This window comes from Melanerpes formicivorus, unplaced genomic scaffold (assembly GCF_026170545.1).
Source record: "Melanerpes formicivorus ecotype bairdi unplaced genomic scaffold, bMelFor1.0.p_v2 SCAF_56, whole genome shotgun sequence".
Lineage (NCBI taxonomy): Eukaryota > Metazoa > Chordata > Aves > Piciformes > Picidae > Melanerpes > Melanerpes formicivorus.
Genome location: NW_027142408.1, coordinates 554,814 through 567,826, shown reverse-complemented (window position 1 = coordinate 567,826; position 13,013 = coordinate 554,814).

Sequence of the window (13,013 nt, the reverse complement as noted above, 5' to 3'; positions counted from 1 at the left end):
GGCGCCTCAATGGCGGCGGCCCAGCCTGGCACGGGACGTGCGGCCCCGCCGGGCCGCCAGGGGGCGCCGCCGCGACCGGCAGCGGGCGGCGGTGCGGGGCAGTGAGGGGAGAGCGCCGCCTGCTGCCGCAGAGACGCGGCGCGCCGGCCAGAGCGAGGCGGTGTGCGTGTGCCAGCGGAGGGGGCGGGGCCACGGCGGGAGGGGCGGGGCCAGCAGCGAGGACCTGGGGTTCGAGGCCAGCGTCTGCACCAGAGCGCCCAGTAACGCTGGGGATGGGACCAGGGCTTCCAGTAACGCTGGGGACGGGAGCAGAGCGCCCAGTGACGCTGGGGACGGGACCAGAGCTCGCAGTAACGCTGGGGACGGGAGCAGAGCTCCCAGTACCGCTGGAGACGGGAGCAGAGCTCGCAGTAACGCTGGGGACGGGAGCAGGGCTCCCAGTAACGCTGGGGACGGGACCAGAGCTCCCAGTAACGCTGGGGACGGGACCAGAGCTCCCAGTGGCGCTGGGGACGGGACCAGAGCTCCCAGTGGCGCTGGGGACGGGACCAGAGCTCCCAGTGGCGCTGGGGACGGGAGCAGAGCTCCCAGTAACGCTGGGTACGGGAGCAGAGCTCCCAGTAACGCTGGGGACGGGAGCAGAGCTCCCAGTGGCGCTGGGGACGGGAGCAGAGCTCCCAGTAACGCTGGGGACGGGAGCAGAGCGCCCAGTAACGCTGGGTACGGGACCAGAGCTCCCAGTAACGCTGGGGACGGGAGCAGAGCGCCCAGTAACGCTGGGGACGGGAGCAGAGCTCCCAGTGGCGCTGGGGACGGGAGCAGAGCTCCCAGTAACGCTGGGGACGGGAGCAGAGCGCCCAGTAACGCTGGGTACGGGACCAGAGCTCCCAGTAACGCTGGGGACGGGAGCAGAGCGCCCAGTAACGCTGGGTACGGGAGCAGAGCTCCCAGTAACGCTGGGGACGGGAGCAGAGCTCCCAGTAACGCTGGGGACGGGAGCAGAGCTCCCAGTAACGCTGGGTACAGGACCAGAGCGCCCAGTAACGCTGGGGACGGGACCAGAGCTCCCAGTGGCGCTGGGGACGGGAGCAGAGCTCCCAGTAACGCTGGGTACAGGACCAGTGGTCTCAGTGCCCCCAGTGCTCCCAGTGCTCCCAGTACTCCCACTGCTGCTGGGTATGGGACCAGTGCTGCCAGTGCTCCCAGTAATCCCAGTGCTCCCAGAAATTCCAGGGCTGCTGGATATAGAATCAACTAGTTTGGAAGAGACCTCCAAGATCATCAAGTCCAACTGACCGCCCAACCCTAACTAATCAACTAGACCATAGCACCAAGTGCCTCATCCAGTCCTTTCTTAAACACCTCTGGGGATGTCAGCCCCACCACCTCCCTGGGCAGCCCATTCCAAAGGCCACTCTCTTTCTCTGTGAATAACTTCTAAGATTAAGCCTAAACTTTCCCCTGTGCAGCCTGAGACTGTGTCCTCTTATTCTTTTGCTCGTCACCTGGGAGAAGGGACCAACCCCCACCTGGCTACAGCCAGCCTTCAGGTAATTGTAGGAAGCACCTGAGCCTCCTTTTCTCCAGGCTGAACACCCCCAAGCTCCCTCAGCTGTTCCTTATAGGGCTTGTGCTCCAGACCCCTCACCAGCTTGGTTGGCTGCCTGTCTCTGGACATGTTCGAGCAACTCAACATCTTTCTTGAATTGAGGGGTCCAGAATTGGACACAGTACTCAAGGTGTGGCCTAACCAGTGCTGAGTACGCTCCTGCTTCACTCACTCATATGGGACCAGTGCTCCCAGCGCTCCCAGCACTGCTGAGTACAGGGCCTGTGCTCCCAGTGATCCCAGTGCTGCTGGGTCTGAGATCAGTGTCCCCAGTACTCCCAGAGCTGCCAGGTCTGGGACCTGTGCTGGGTCTGGGTCAGGGCCTCTGCCAGCTTACTGCTTCACCAGCACCATACTGGCTTACTGGGATGGCACCAGCCCAGTGGGACCATACTGGTTTAACTGGGATGGCTCTGGCTCAGTGGGAACATACTGGTTTACTGGCATGAATCCAGTTTACTGGGACCATGCTGGTTTAAGTGGGGTGGCACCAGTGGGACCATGCTGGGTTGGGTGGGGTGGCACCAGCCCAGTGGGACCATGCTGGGTTGAGTGGGATGGCACCAGTGGGACCATGCTGGGTTGGGTGGGGTGGCACCAGCCCAGTGGGACCATGCTGGGTTGAGTGGGATGGCACCAGTGGGACCATGCTGGGTTGAGTGGCACCAGCTCAGTGGGACCATGCTGGGTTGAGTGGGATGGCACCAGTGGGACCATGCTGGGTTGAGTGGCACCAGCTCAGTGGGACCATGCTGGGTTGAGTGGGATGGCACCAGTGGGACCATGCTGGGTTGGGTGGCACCAGCCCAGTGGGACCATGCTGGGTTGAGTGGGGTGGCACCAGCTCAGTGGGACCATGCTGGTTTAAGTGGGGTGGCACCAGTGGGACCATGCTGGGTTGGGTGGGGTGGCACCAGCCCAGTGGGACCATGCTGGGTTGAGTGGGATGGCACCAGTGGGACCATGCTGGGTTGGGTGGCACCAGCCCAGTGGGACCATGCTGGGTTGAGTGGGGTGGCACCAGCTCAGTGGGACCATGCTGGGTTGGGTGGAGTGGCACCAGTGGGACCATGCTGGGTTGGGTGGGGTGGCACCAGTGGGACCATGCTGGGTTGGGTGGCACCAGCCCAGTGGGACCATGCTGGGTTGAGTGGGATGGCACCAGTGGGACCATGCTGGGTTGAGTGGCACCAGCTCAGTGGGACCATGCTGGGTTGAGTGGGGTGGCACCAGTGGGACCATGCTGGGTTGAGTGGGGTGACACCAGCTCAGTGGGACCATGCTGGGTTGAGTGGGGTGACACCAGCTCAGTGGGACCATGCTGGGTTGAGTGGGGTGGCACCAGTGGGACCATGCTGGGTTAAGAGGGGTTCTGGGATGCAGGAGCACTTGCAGCCTGCTGCAGCTCCCTCTGCAGGACCTTGGCACCGGTTCCAGCGCCGGTGGCTGCCGGTCCCAGTCTCCACCAGCCCCAGTCACCACCAGTCCCGGTCCCTCTCCAGTGGCCACCCCGTGCCCACGCTTCCGGAACCTTCCGGTGGTGGCACAAAGCCTCCTTGTGCTCGCCCGTACCAGGGTGGCACTGGTGGCACTGGTGGCAGACTGACCCTGTGCAGCAGCTGGCAGCGCCCCAGCTCCCACCGCTGCCCCAGCAGGGCGCTGGGGTAGGGACAGCTCCCCCCTTCCCGCTTCCAGGTGGGATCCCGCTGACCCCCTCCATGCCAAGCCGGCTCCTGCCCCGGGCGCCGGGCGCCGGTCCCAGCGAGCTGGGAACAAAGGGGGCATTGAGGGGAGAGGCCAGAAAGGGCTCTTGTCTGGGAGGCTGGGGGGGAAGGGGCCCAGCGCCCCCAGCACGGGGGCCCCAGCGCTCCCGGTTTGCCCCATAGCTCAGCACAAGGTGCCCAGCATCCTGCCGTGCCCGGCTCCCCGGGGCAGGGCGGGCAGCGCTCCCGGGGCAGGCTGCTCAGCGCTCCCGGGGCAGGCTGCTCAGCGCTCCCGGGGCAGGCTGCTCAGCGCTCCCGGGGCAGGCTGCTCAGCGCTCCCGGGGCAGGCTGCTCAGCGCTCCCGGGGCAGGCTGCTCAGCGCTCCCGGGGCAGGCTGCTCAGCACTCCCGGGGCAGGCTGCTCAGCGCTCCCGGGGCAGGCTGCTCAGCGCTCCCGGGGCAGGCTGCTCAGCGCTCCCGGGGCAGGCTGTTCAGCGCTCCCGGGGCAGGCTGCTCAGCACTCCCGGGGCAGGCTGCTCAGCGCTCCCGGGGCAGGCTGCTCAGCGCTCCCGGGGCAGGCTGCTCAGCACTCCCGGGGCAGGCTGCTCAGCGCTCCCGGGGCAGGCTGCTCAGCGCTCCCGGGGCAGGCTGCTCAGCACTCCCGGGGCAGGGCGGGCAGCGCTCCCGGGGCAGGCTGCTCAGCACTCCCGGGGCAGGCTGCTCAGCACTCCCGGGGCAGGGCGGGCAGCACTCCCGGGGCAGGGCGGGCAGCGCTCCCGGGGCAGGCTGCTCAGCACTCCCGGCGCAGGCTGCTCAGCGCTCCCGGGGCAGGCTGCTCAGCACTCCCAGCTTGCCCAGCAAGCCCAGCACAAAGTGTCCAGCACCCCCCTGAGCACAGCACCCCCCTGAGCACAGCACCCCACTGTGCACAGCACCCCACCGTGCCCAGGTCCCCAGCACAGGGGGCCCAGCACCCCCAGTTTGCCCAGTAACCCAGAGCACCGGGGTCTGAGTGGCCCAGTTAAGGCACTGGGATCCCCACAGTGGTGCTGGGGGTCCCAGTTTCATTACTGGGGGTCTCACTTAAGGCACTGGGATCCCCACAGCGGTGCTGGGGGTCCCAGTTACATTACTGGGGGTCTCACTTAAGGCACTGGGATCCCCACAGCGGTGCTGGGGGCCCCAATTACATTACTGGGGGGTCCCACTCATGGTGCCATCAGGGTCCCAGTTGTGGCTCTGGAGTCCCTAAAGTGATACTGGGGGTCCCAGTTATGGCATTGGAGGTCCCCAGAGTGATGTGGGGGTCCCAGCTACATTACTGGGGGTCCCACTTACGGTACCCACAGTGGTTCTGAGGGTCCCAGTTTGCCCCTGGGAGGTCCCAGTGGCATTACTGGGATCCCTAAAGCAGTGGTGGGCTCCCAGTTGTGTCACTGGGAGTCCCAGTTACGGTGCTGAGAGTCCTAGTTATGGCACTGGGGGTCCTGGTTGTGGCTCTGGGGGTCCTGGTTGTGGCTCTGGGGGTCCCAGTTACATTATTAGGGGTCCTAGTTATGGCTCTGGGGCTCCTGAAATGGTACTGGGGATCCCAGTTAGGTTACTGGGGCTCCCACTTACGGCACTGGGGGTGCCACTGATGTCACACTGAGGGTCCCAGTTGTGGCACTGGGGTCCCAGCTATGGCACTGGGGGTGCCACTGATGTCACACTGAGGGTCCCAGTTGTGGCACTGGGGTCCCAGCTATGGCACTGGGGGTGCCACTGATGTCACTGAGGGTCCCAGTTGTGGCACTGGGTTCCCAGCTATGGCACTTGGGGTGACAGGGCACTGGGCACCCGGATTTGGGGGGCTCAGCAGCTGTGTGGCTCCCAGTGTGGCTCTTGCCCAGCAGGACTGGTACCAGTGCCAGTGCCAGTGCCCAGTGCCCGGAACCAGTGCCAATGCTGATGGCCTCTCTGGCCTGGTGCCAGTGCCCTGTGCTGGTACTAGTACCACTGCCAGTGTCCAGTACCAGCACTAGTGCCCAGCTGCAGTGCCAGTGCCAATGCTGATGCCTGGTACAGGTTCTGGTGCTGATACTGGTACCAGTGCTGGTGCCCAGTGGTCAGCAGCAGTGCCAGCTCCCAGGGGCTGGTGCAGGATTGTTTGGCCCAGTGTCCAGTGCCAGCACCTGGTACCAGTGTGCGGTGCTGGTGCCAGTGTGGGTCTAACTGGGCTGGTGTTGGTACCAGTGGTGGTGCCCAGCTGCAGTGCTGGTGGCAGTACTGATCCCAGTACTGGTGCCCAGTGCAGGTGCTGGTGCCAGTGCTGGTGCCAGATGCCCAGTGCCAGTGCTGGCACTGATGCTGGTGCCAGTTCCCCGTGGCAGTGCTGGTGCCAGTGCTGGCCGGACTGGCTGGTGACTGGTACCCCTGCTGGTGCCCAGCTCTGACTCTGGTGCCCGGTACCAGTGCAGAGTCGATGCTGCAGTGCCAGTGCAGGACTGGCTGGCCCAGCCTCCCGTGCCAGCTGTGGTGCCAGTGCCCGGTGCCCGGGACAGGATCGCCCGGCCCGGTACCGTGCCGGTTCTCCACCGCGGTGCCAGTGCCCAGTGCCTGGTGCTGGTACTGATGCTGGTGCCAGTTCCCCACCGCAGTGCCAGTGCTGGTGCCCAGTGCAGCGTTGCCTGACCCGGTGCCCGGTGCCCGGTGCCCGGTGCCGGTCACAGTGTCGATGCCCGGTGCCCAGTACCAGTTGCCCTCTGCAGTGCCGGTGCCCGGTGCCCGGTGCCGGTTTCGATGCCGACGCCCGGTACGGACGGCAGTACTGGTGCCGGTTTTCGCTGCAGTGCCGGTGCCTGGTGCCCGGTGCCTGCTGCAGGGGTGTCTGGCCCCGTGCCCGGTGCCGGTACCGACGCCGGCTGCCGGTCCCTGGTCCCCGCCGCAGTGCCGGTGCCCGGTGGCTGGTGCAGGATTGCTTGGCCCGGTGCCGGTGCTGATGCCGATGCCCGGTGCTCGGTGCCGGTGCCGGTGCCAGGTCCCCGCCGCAGTGGCGGTGCCGGTGCCCGGTGCCGGTGCCCGGTGGCGGAGCGGGATTGGCTGGCCCGGTGCCCGCTGGCCCCTGCCCAGCCCCTGCGGCTATAACGGCCCCGGGCGGAGCCGGGAGCGAGCCCGCAGAGACCCCGAGAGCGACCATGGGACAGCCCCGGGGGTGAGCCCAGGGACAGCGGGGACCGGGGACGCGGGGGGACCTCGGGGGGTGGTAGGGGCCTTGAGAAGCCAGGGGACTTTGGGGACAGCAGGGACACCCGCGGACGGAGGCGACCCTCGGGAACAGCGAGGACTTCGGGGAGAGGGGACCCGGAGATGGGGAGCGGCAGATCCCGGGGACATTGTGGCCGTGGGGGACGCCGGGGATGATGGGGACCCTGGGGGACTCAGAGGACAGAGGGCACACCAAGGAGAGAAGGGTCCCCCGACAGAGAGGGGACCCCCGAGACAGAGGGGACCCCGGGAACAGAGAGGACCTTGGGGACAGGGGGTACCCTGGGGATGGCGGGTACCCTGAGGAGCCAGGGGACTCTGGGGACAGCAGGGCCACCGGGGGACAGAGGGCACTCTGGGGACAGAAGGGACCCGGGGACAGAAGGCACCGCCGGGGACCTTGGATCCCCAGGAACTGCGCGGACCTCAGGGACAAAAGGGACACTGGGGACAGTGGGGACAGTGGGGACAGAGGGGCCCCCGGGGGTGGTGGGGACCCTGGGGATCCAGGGGACTCGGGGGACAGAGGGGTCCCCGGGGACAGAGGGGACCCTGGGGATCCAGGGAACTCGGGGGACAGTAGGGGCACCAGGGGACAGAGGGGACCCCAGGCAGAGATAGGATAAGAGGGGACCTTTGGGACCCAGGGACAGAGGGGACTCCCCGGGATAGAAGGGACACTGGGCACAGAGGGGACCCTGGGGATCCAGGGAGTGGTGGGGACAGTGGAGACCCCAGGGACAGTGGGGACCTCGACAACCCAAGGGGACTCTGGGGACACCGGGGACAGAGGAGACCTCGGGGACCCAGGGACAGGAGGGACCCCCGGGGACCTTGTGGACAGAAGAGCCCCTGGGGATGGCAGAGACCCTGAGGACCCCCGGGGGCTCTGAGGACAGAGGGGACTCCGGCGGGCAGCAGGGACCCCAGGCAGAAAGGGGACTCCCGAGAGAGAGGACAGCCGGGAGGAGAGGGACCCCGGGGACGGTGGGGACGCCGGGGACGGAGGAGACTCTGGGGACAGGGGGGACCCCAGGCAGAGAAGGGACCCTCAGAACAGAGGGGACGCTGGGGTCAGTGAGGAGCTTGGGGACAGAGGGGACCCTGAGGCGCCAGGGGACTCTGGGGACACCAGGGGACAGAGGGCACACCCAGGATGATGGGGACCCTGGTGAAGGCAGGGGCTGTGGGGACCCCTGGGGACACTGGGGGGGCAGGCTGCCATCCAGAGCCTGGGCTAGATGGGGCCAGAGCTGGGGTGACAGCAGGGTGGGACAGGGACACTGGGGGGGACAGCAGGGTGGGGATAGGGACACTGGGGGGGCACCAGCCTGGGAAAGGCGGAACTGGATGACACTAGGGTGGGGACAAGGACACTGGGGACACACCAGCATGGGGACAGTGCCCACGGGTGGTCCAGGGACACGCTGGGGCTGGGGGCTCCTGGGGGCAGTGCCAGCTCACCGCAGGGCTGTGCTGTCCCCTCCCCAGGGTCCCGGCGCTGGCCATGGTTGCCCTGCTGGTGCTGGCCCCCTCGCTGGCCGATGGTAAGGGGGCGCTGGGGCAGGAAGGTGACGCTGTGCTGGCACCTTGGGGGGGGTGGGGGATGTGTATCCCAATGGCACCCGGGGGGGGCTCCCCTTGTCCCCGCCCCCCCCATTTGTGTCCCCATATCCCCCCAGAGCTGACGAGCACCCTGGACGTGGCCCTTTCAGCAGAAGGACAGACAGCAGGTAAGGGGGGGGCGGGCTAGGGCCACCCACCCACACTTTTGGGGGTCCCTTGCACCCCCCCCAGTTCCCTCAGCTCCTCCATTTCCCCCCCGGTGTCCCCCCACCAGCTCCATGTCCCAGTTCCCTTCCTGGCCAAGGGCTGGAAATGGGGGTGGGGGTCCCAGGGTGGGTGCTGGAGGAGTCCCAGGGTGGGGTTTGGTTTTTTTTTTGGGGGGGGGGGCTGTGACCTCTCCCCATCTTTTCCACAGCCCCCCCCCCCCGGTTCCCCCCAGTGCCCCCCCAGCATCCCCCCCCTGCCTCACCCACCCCTCTGCCTCAGGCTCCCTCCTGGCCAAGGGGTGGGAATGTGGGGAGGGGGTGGGAATGGGGGGACCAAAAGTGGTGAGGGGGCAGAGGGTGGGTGCTGGGGGGGTCCCGGGGTCAGTTTAGGGGGGGCCTCACAACCCCTTCCCATCTTTTGCAGACCCTGCCAGTCCTGCCAAGCTGGAAGCCTCTGGGGAGAGTGAGCAGCAGGAAGGGGATGTGGCAGCCAGGCCTGGACTCCCCTTGAACCCTGGCGTGGGGGGAAGGGGGGGGGCTTAGGACCTTCCCCCCAGGGGTATCTGCCCCCCCATTTTGTCCTGACTCCCCCTTTTGTCTCCCCCCACCAGGTGATCTCACCACCTCCAGTCAGAGACTGGGAAAAGGTAGGGCTGGGTGTGAGGCCCCCCAGTATGGGCACAGACCCCCCCAGTATGGGCACAGACTCCCCCCCAGTATGGGCACAGACCCCCCCCCAGTATGGGCGCAGAGAGCCCCCCAGTATGGGCACAGACCCCCCCAGTATGGCCACAGACCCCCCCCAGTATGGGCATCGATTCCCCACCCTGGGCACTGGGGTCCCCCAAACGGGCACAGACCCCCCCCGACCCTGTCCCTGGGCACCCTCCCCAACTTGTGCACAGCCCCTCACCCAGTACCCACAGCCCCCTACCCAGTGCCCCCAGCCACCCCCGAATGTGCACCACCCCCTCCCAGCCCCCCCAGATGGAAACCCCTCCCCCCCCAGCCTATGCAGACCCCCGGGGGATGCCCCGTGCCACGGGGGGGTCCCTACCCCATGGCACTGGGGGTGTCCCCACCCCATGGCACTGGGGGTGTCCCCCCACCCCCCCAGGTCTGACCTCTATCAGCTTTGCCCCGGGGGAGGCTGCGACCCCCCAGGCCCTGGGCAGCGACTCCTCGGCCAGCCTGGACCCCCCCGAGAGCGGCTCCTTCAGCATGGAGCCCCCCGAGGGCCTCCGAGCAGGTGGGTGCCAACTTAGGGGGGGGTCTCCCCCCGGATTCCCTCTCCCGTGGGTGCTGACCCCCGCTCAACCCCCTCTGCAGGTCCCAGCATGGATGGCCCAGCCCAGTCCAATGAGTCTGAGGAGGGTGAGGACTGCCCCAACACTGGTGACCCCCACCCCCCAATCTGAGCACCTCCTGGGGGGCCCCAAACCCCAACTCGAGGCTGTGACCTCCTGCCCACCCCTATCTGAGTGCCTCCCGGGGGTCCCAGTGCTCAGTGGCGCCCCCAGCTGGCTCAGTGTGGGGTCACCTCGGGCAGGGCAGCGCAGCCTGTCCTGGCGCTGGGGGGGGGGGGGGGGAAGTGGGTCCGGGGGGGCCCTGAACTAGGAACACTCCCGAGCTGGGGACACCCCCTGCCTGGAGACACCTCCTAGCCGGGGGCACCCCATGGACCGGGAGCACCCCGCAAACGGGGGCCACTCCTACCCGGGAGCACGGACGGGGGTGGGAGCCCTGCCGGTGGTACCCCCGAGCCCCCTCCTCTCCCTGCAGGGCTGGAGCAGGACCCGGACTCGGAGGAGACGCTGGGCTCCCAAGGTGACGCCGCGGGGACAAGGGGGCTGGGCTGGCACCGGGTGGGGACAGCGGCGGCGGTGCCGGGGGGGGCACTTGGCGGTGGGGTTAACGCAGCCTCTGCCCTCCCCAGGGGTCTGAGCCTCGCTGGAGCCCCCAGGACGTCGCTGTCTGCAGAGCCAGCTGCTGCCACCCCACACTGTCCCCACGTCCCCGGCAAGGTCCTCGTGGTGCCCCCCCGAGTCCTCGCCGTGCCCCCCAGCCCCGGCCTGCGCCCCACAGTGGGGAGACCCCCCCAAAACTGAGATGTCTTGGGAGCGGGGTCTGCTGTGGGGCAGGGGCCATGGAGGCGGCCGGACCCCTCCATGCGTCCCTGGGCCACCCAGCCCCCTGTGTCCCCAGCCCCCTGCCCCTCAATAAAGGTCCCTGCAGCAGCCTGTGGCGCGGTGATGTCCCAAGACACTGCCCCCCGCCCCCATCCCCCCCATCCCCCGGACCCCTCACCACTGCCCTGCCCCGGGGGGAGCCCAGGGTGAAGGAAGCAGCCCCTCGGTGTCTGCCCAAGCAAGGGGTGGGGGCTGGTGGCACCTGGATGTGTGGTGGCTGCTCCCCAGAGCTCCTCTTGAGCCCCATCTGCGGCTGTGGGAGACCTGGGCTGGCACCGTCCCTACCCACAGCCTGGCACCGATGGCACCGTGAAGCTCCACGATGCTCTCCAGCACCACTGGTGCCACCAACCCTTCTCTGCCACCTACCCACCCACCCCAAACCCATGGAGGCAGCACTGAGGAGCCCCCAGCAGTGACCAGGAAGGGGCTCCTCTGCCAACAGCTTCATGGGGGGGTGAAACAGAACCTCACCACTGCCATCCTGGAGGGGTGGGAAGGGACCTCCGGGGCTCACCCACTGCAGCCCCCCTGCTCCAGCAGGGTCACCCACAGCAGGTGCCCAGGATCTGGGTGCTGCAGGGGCTGGAGATCTGCTGCAGGGGCTGGAGATCAGCTCCAGGGTAGTGGAGAGCAGGTAGTGGCCAAGTGAGAGCTGTCCAGGCTGGAGAGGAACCTCCCGAGGCTCAACCAGGGCAAGGGGAGGGTCCTGCCCCTGGGGAGAGGGCAACAACTCCCTGCCCTAGCGCTGGGAAAGCAGGGAGCTGCTGGGAAGGAACTGGGAGTGCTGGGGGGGAACAAGGTCCCCATCAGCCAGCAAGGTGGCCAAGGCCAAGGGTCCCCTGGGGACATGCAGCAGAGTGTGGCCAGCAGGACAAGGGAGGTTCTCCTGCCCCTCTGCTCTGCCCTGCTCAGCACACAGCTGCACAACTGGGGCCAGGGCTGGGCTCTCCAGCTCACAGACTGGCAACTGCTGCACAGAGGCCACTGCAGGCTGGGAAGCTGCTGAGAAGACTCTGAGGAGGGAAGAGTGAGGGACCTGGGGCTGCTGAGCCTGGGCAGGAGAAGACTCAGAGAATCTTCTCAGCATCTGCAGGCTGGGGGACAAGAGGCTGGGGCCAGCCCCTTGCCAGTGGTGGCCAGGGCCAGGCCAAGGGGCAGCAGGCACAAAGTGGAAGCCAGGAGGTTCCCTCAGGAGCAACCTCTTGGCTTGGAGGCTTCTGAGCCCTGGAGCAGGCTGCCCAGAGAGGTTGTGGAGTCTCCTTGTGTGGAGAGCTTGCAAAGGCAGCTGGGCCTGGGGATCCTGGGCACCTGCTGGGGGTGCCCCTGCTGGAGCAGGGGGCTGCCCTGGGTGAGCTCCAGAGCCCCCTGCACATCCCTGCAGGCTGGGATGGGAGGATCTGAGCCATGGCACAGGGCCCACACCCCCATCTCAGTGACACCTCCAGCTCTGCTGGAGCAGGCACTGGGACCCTCACCCCAAGGCACAGGATGCCCAGGGTACAAAGGGCACTTCCTGCATCTTCATCCCAGCTTTACCTCATCTTCAGCCCTTCTCCACCCCAGCTTTGTCTCATCTTTTCCCCAGCTTTATTTCATCTTCATCCCATCTTTATCTCAGCCTCATCCCATCTCCACCCTGTCTTTATCCCAACTTTCTCATCTTCATCCCATCTTTATCTCCAGCCCATCTTTCCCACACCTTCACCCTATCTTTCTCATCCCATTTCCATCCCATCTTCATCCCATGTTTTTCATCTTTATCCAATCTTCTTCTCATGTCCACCCCATCTCCAGCCAATCTTCATCCCATATTCATGCCACCTCCATCCCATCCTTATCTCACCCTCATCCCATCTCTATCCCATCCTCATCTTTACCCCATCTTTCTCCCACCTTCAAGGCACCTCCATCCCACCTTTCTCTCTTCATCCTCCCTCCATCCCACCTTCCTCTCATCCTCCCTCCATCCCACCTTCCTCTCCTCATCCCACCTCCATCCCACCTTGCTCTCCTCATCCCACCTCCATCCCACCTTCCTCTCCTCATCCCACCTCCATCACACCTTCCTCTCATCCTACCTCCATCCCACCTTTCTCTCCTTCTCACCTCCATCCCACCTTCCTCTCCTCATCCCACCTCCATCACACCTTCCTCTGCTCATCCCACCTTTCTCTCCTCCTCATCCCCCCTCCATCCCCCCTCCCTCTCCTCCTCATTCCACCTCTCCTCCTCATCCCCCCTCCCTCTCCTCATCCCACCTTTCCCTCCTCCTCATCCCACCTCCATCCCACCTTCCTCTCCTCATCCCACCTTCCTCTCCTCATCCCCCCTCCATCCCACCTTCCTCTCCTCCTCATCCACCTTCCTCTCCTCCTCATCCCACCTTCTTCTCCTCCTCCTCCCACCTCCATCCCCTCCCTCCACCCCCCCCGCAGGCGCTGGGGAAGCCTGGAGCGCAGCGGTGGAGCCCAGGAGAGCAGAGGAGGCCGCAG